This window comes from Notothenia rossii (genome assembly GCF_949606895.1).
Source record: "Notothenia rossii genome assembly, chromosome: 2".
NCBI classification, from domain to species: Eukaryota; Metazoa; Chordata; class Actinopteri; order Perciformes; family Nototheniidae; genus Notothenia; species Notothenia rossii.
The window spans coordinates 65860727-65866726 of NC_136904.1; positions in this window are offsets into that span (position 1 = coordinate 65860727).

The window sequence follows — 6000 nt, forward strand, 5'->3', positions numbered from 1 at the left end:
TAAAGAACTTTATCACAATATTCTAATTTTCTGAGACAGTCCTGTATACAAACACTGCATTTGCACTTTTTCACAAAACGAAAACCACACCATTGGGAAAGCTTAATGTTTTGTTTAATACAAAAAAACAGGGAAAGGCTTGAAAAACACTGAGAGTTGAGACTCAGGGTGCAGGGTGAGGGTCTCAGTGCAGGTATTCAGGCTCCATTGAATCCCCCTCTGGTTCTTGTGCTGAAAGAGGGAGTAACAGACAGGAGAAAGGGTTATACACACCTACTGTATATAGCACACCTATTGGATGGGAAATTGCCTTGGGGAGATAAGGTGTGGTCTTTGTTCCTAACTGAAGTTATGGAACTTTATTATTTGTGAGTTTAACAAAGTATGACAAATGGCATCAGTAACAGATGTGATATGAATTTCTATAAAGTTGTCTCACATTCTTGGTCATATTTTATATACAGTATGTAATGAGTATAACATGTCCAGTAAGTATAACATGTTTCCTAATACTGTGTATTCAACGACTATGGAATATGTATGTGGGCAGACAAAACTGAGTTGTTCTGTGTGTGAAGTAACCTCAAGTCACTCCGCAGGCACATTTTGATGCAGACCAGTTTGTCAAGACAAAAAAGGGCAAGACTAGGCTGAGAGCAGAGGCTATACCCACAATGTTCGTGCATCGCCCTGTGGTCAAAAAGAGAAGGGCCCCTGCACCACGATTCAGCCCGGGACCTGTATCTACAAAGCCCATAGCTCATGATCACAGCTATAGTGTGAAAGGTGACACAGGTATAATAAGTATGAACTCTTAGTAACAAAAGTAATATTTCTTATTTTTAAGTGGTATAATATTTTAAATGTTCGAAAATCTACAGTGCCATGTCTTCTACTTACATTAGTCTCAAAGATTGAGGGAAGAAGGGATGAGGAGACTGAGAGAAAGGAAAGTGAGGGTGAAGAAAGAGAGGACATGGCTAGTGAGGAGAGACAGGGAGGGTGGACACCACCCACTCAGCCAGCAGCCAGTCAGCATACGAGGGAACCAGCAGCCAGTCAGCATACGAGGGAACCAGCAGCCAGTCAGCATACGAGGGAACCAGCAGCCAGTCAGCATACGAGGGAACCAGCAGCCAGTCAAACAGATCTATTAAAAAAATTAAAGAGAAAATTAAAGAGCCAAGAAGCAATCACCAAAAAAGCAAAGTCTGCACTAAGAAAAATCAGGAAGGAAAATGCAGCTCTCAAGAAAACAATGAAAATTAGGGACAACAAATATAAGAAAACGTTTTAAAAAGACCAACCTAAGGCATTAGGCAGACTCACCACAAAGGGGATGAAATGGAGCAATGAGACAATTAAGAAGGCTTTAAAAATTCGCTTTGCGTGCGGACCAACGGGTTACAAAACTCTGCAGGAATTGCAGATTCCCCTTCCAGGAATAAGGACACTGCAAAGAAGGATGCAATGTGTTAAGTTTGAGCCTGGTGTGTAACAGCTAACATCACTGCCCCTTGTTGGAGATTAGGAGGATGTTTAAAACCAACCTCGTCTCCGCGTGTCGTTTGATAAGCTGGGTAAATTCGTAAAAAGGAAGGGATTAAGAAACACCAGAATACAAGTTAAACAATAATCTTGTTTTAATGATAAAAAGTAACAATACAAATACAAATACAAATACAAACACAAAGGAAGTACTTCCTGCTCTTCCTCCAATCTCACGGATCTGGTCAGTTTGCAGAAAAGAAGAGGCTGGTCTGAAGAAAACATCGGCTTATATCCAAAACCCCAGGAGGAGCTATGCGGCTGCCCCCCCCCCCCCCCCCCGAGGGGTCCTCCACTTAGAAAAGACAGCCAATCAGCGCGAGCCAGAGGCGACCCTTACATTCGAGATAACAAACCCCTCCTTGCAAGTTTCACATACTTTTGGCATTTTATAAAGATAGTTTTAAGATATAGTTTTTTATAGTTGGATTATACAAATAACACATGTGAGTTACCTTAACCTCAAACAATAATAACAAGAGGAAAACATCAGCTCTGATCTCAAGCAGTTAAAAAGTAACGCACACTCATTTAGCCTGCAACTCTTCCAGACACTTGAGCTATTGTTCTTTAAGAATATTCCCTGCAGAATCTTTATTTCAAATAAAAGGTTTCACATTGCATATTTCCAGCTTCCTTTACACATACTGTTATTATTAATACAAAGTAATCAACCACACACATATATTCTCTATGAAGTGACCCTTGTTATAGGTCCGAATGTCCTGTCCCCTGAAAGTCATGAGTTTTGGTTGATTAACAGAAGTTTAATTGTTCTTGTGGCTTAATGGCTTCCCTGAACTTCCCTTCACCCCAAAGTCAGCTTACTACTGTAGGAATGAATACATTTTATTGATAAGCTCAAAAGGACGTTTATCTTGGTTACTGCTGGGTGACCCAAGTCTCAAGGCCTGCAGGATGTGTAGGAGATAAACATTAATTCTACAAGACTTTAACTACATTATCTGAAAATGTATCTGGGACTTCCCCTGTTAATTGCAAGGACTATTGATAATTAACAGAGAGACCCTAGGGGCCTCTTCTTGGTATCTGCTAGGCAGAAGTCACTCAATGCAGAAATCACAAGTTTAACACACATTCTATATAAGGTGACATTAAAATGAATATACCAGATTGAACTTTCCTGCCATAACACGTTACTTTAATCCTTCAAATAACTAAAATAATACTTCAATCCCCCTTTTGGTCTCACCCCCACGAGATCAACACACATACGACATTTGAAACACAACTACTGTCATTCCTTGCCACTGTGTCTGCTCCCCAACAGTATACCTTTGTGAACAGAACACAACTTTCAATGTCAGTGAAGGAACTATCAGAGTGCGAACCTGAGCGCCAGAAAGCAGCATCCTTGCGTGTTGTTGAATCCTCAGGGCCCCCCCCCCCCCCCCTCAGCGGAAAACGCCAACAAGGGCAGCTGATAGGGAGGGGGAGATGCGGCCTTTCCTTCAAAGGTGGAACTGATTAATCTGATCAGAGAGAAGTAGACTCTTCTGCTGCCTCGAGAAGTCCCCCAGCCTGCTGACAGCCGCTTCCGAATCGTCTGCTGTAGGGATGTCCGCGAGGTCCTTCTCCTCCAGTCCGCTGATGACAGCTTCCGAGTCGTCTGCTGTAGGGATGTCCTCGTTGATGATAGCCAGGTCCGTCCTGATGTCCTCCATGGTCCTAGCCGGTGATTTCCTCGCTGCACACTGGCTCCAGTAGTACCAGATGTCCCCCTTTCCTCCTAGGCGGACGGCATGAGATGTCCTCTGGGTCACTCTGTAGAGGCCGGAGAACCTGGGGTTGAGCCACGTAGGCCTGACGACCTTCAGCCAGACGAACTCCGCTGTGTCGGCCTCCTGCTCCTCGGGTCCCCCTTTTGGCGTCAGCAACCTGTGTGGAGAAATCTGATACCCACCCCTCAAGTCTACGCTCAGGGCTTCTGGGCCCTCAGGTGTTTGACCCACCACTGGTAGGCCGCTTCAGAATTCTAATACTTGGCCTGTGTCAACAAAATAAACCCCAACATCTTCAGGTGAATTAAATAACATATCTCAATAGCTCTGAATTTCTGACAAGCATCTGTGTTATTTTAAATGAAATCCTTGAGATCCTATTTAAAATCTAAATATAATATGAACTGCTAATGTCTCTGATAAAGAAACACACTAATGTTATGGATTAAAAACAACTAAAATCATGATACTGACAAAGTGAATGATTTCCTGGTGAGACTGCTTCTACCTGTCACTGCTTAGATATTATCAAGCTGAAAAAATGAATACAGAAATCCAACATACTGTCATCAAATGTCTTTCTATTATGAATTTAAATTAAATGTACATCCCAATAATAATCTAAACAGTCTATGGCTTTTACTTCTTTACCAGGCTAGTTACAAGATGTTGTCTAAATTAAATTCTATCTCATTACATTACTATGTTTTAACTTAGCTGTAATATGTTCTTTCTACATTTCAAACCTCAGTTACTTTAATACCTGTTGAAATATTACAAAGTTGTTTTCATTATCACAGTTCACCTTCTCATTCTCATTCTGGAATTACCTCTCTCAGTAGCCCCTTGGCCACTGATTCGGCATCTGTGTTACCTGTTATAACTCAATCAATATTAGAAACATGTCAACATTTTTTAGGAAACCTCTCGTTTCCCTTGGAGCTCCAGAATAATGTGTTAGTCTAAAAACATGCTTGGTTAGTTATTGTTTTAGAATCATGCAGTTACACTGATCACATGCCGGCATTCCATTCACACTCACACTGTCAGTCAGGGTCAAAGGTCATTTGGTCTCAGTCTTTTGGCCATGTGTCGTGCTCTGCAGAGACTTTAATATTCTACTAGCTGGAGTTGTACTAGTGACATCATTGTGTTGATGTCAACCAATGCAACAAAGTTTTTCTCGTGTTCGCAGCACCATTTTCTTCAGATGTTTAACAAACAAATTATCAATACACTTTATTAATATACCGCCCCTAGGAAACACAATACCTGACAAATGTTCATGCAAGGCATTCTTAAGTGAACCTGCAGAAAACGGCCTTTTGAATTAATATTAAAAATGAATCAATAATAATAATAATCCATTTTATCAATTTGTTTACCCTTAGAAGTGAACATACCTCATAATGTTACATCAGGATGTTAAACTAAGTTTTGGCCAAATCAATCATTATTACTGTTTCAGATCTAACTGGAGGTTGAACAAACAAAAACCTTTTTTGTTTACATCATGTAAACCACTAACATATTTTCCAATTTCAGCATCAGCCTTGTTACTCTAAAATTACATCCTAAATAGGAATATCAGGAATGAAACAAATATTTAATCTCCAGAAATGTTCTCAACAAATGGAGAGTAATGCCATCTCTCTATCTAGTGAATAGCCAACATATTTAAAAAATGTCAGATATACAAAAATAAGCCTAAATACTCTTTTACTATCAAAGTCTAAAGCTAGACCTAAGCTGAACAGTTTTGGTAATGGACAATTTAATCTAGAAAAAAAACAAAACTGGACTTGTGTTCTTATGTGTTCTTCAAAATACATTAGTAAATACCTTGTGAAGTATTCACAATATAACTAATCCTCTATAGGATATGAAATCCATTCATCTTTAACCAGATACTATTTCCCTATTTATTTTTAGTTCATGATAATAATGGTATAACGTCCACACGTTTACCCATAGCTAGTCACTATGTCAAGATCTATCATGTGTGACATAATAATCAGATGTCTTGTTTGCCAAACAAGGATATTAAACTTTAACCCGTTCAGCATTCCAGACCATCATTAAACAATCAGCCTCCCTTCCTAAACGCTAAGCATATCGTTCTACACCACCTTGTGATAAACTCTTGCACAATTATGCTGTAAAATCATTGCATGATTTCTTCAGAGTCTGAACAGACTGAGACCAGCCTGTCTCTTGATCTTGTCATATTGAGAACAGTCAATGATTCATTGTCCTCTTCAGCTGTAGTCAGTGGCAGGGCCCCCAAAAAGCTAGAACCGGCCCTGGTCAGTGGGCTCCAAGGAAACTCTCTCTGGCATTGGGATGTCCTGAGGGGGAAGGGACCTCTGGATCAACGTGATACAATCAGCAGACACACGTTGTCCTCTGTACTGCAGAAATCCCCAAAAACTGCAGTACCTCTTCACACCACTGTTGCCTTGACAACGAGGCACAAGCAAACTGTGAAAACCTCCTCTGAGATGTGTTCTTTGCACAGTTCTTCTGTTTCTGTAATGAGGAACTTTTCACCAACACCCTGATTCAGAGTACAACCCAAAGGTGGCGCACAACTATCCAATGCTGCTGTAATCACAGCAAATCAGCTACTGAGAAAAACTCAATGTAAATCTCTCCCCCAGCGGGTGACAAAATAAAACAGCTGAGTGTCTATATGGTCAGGAATGCTGAA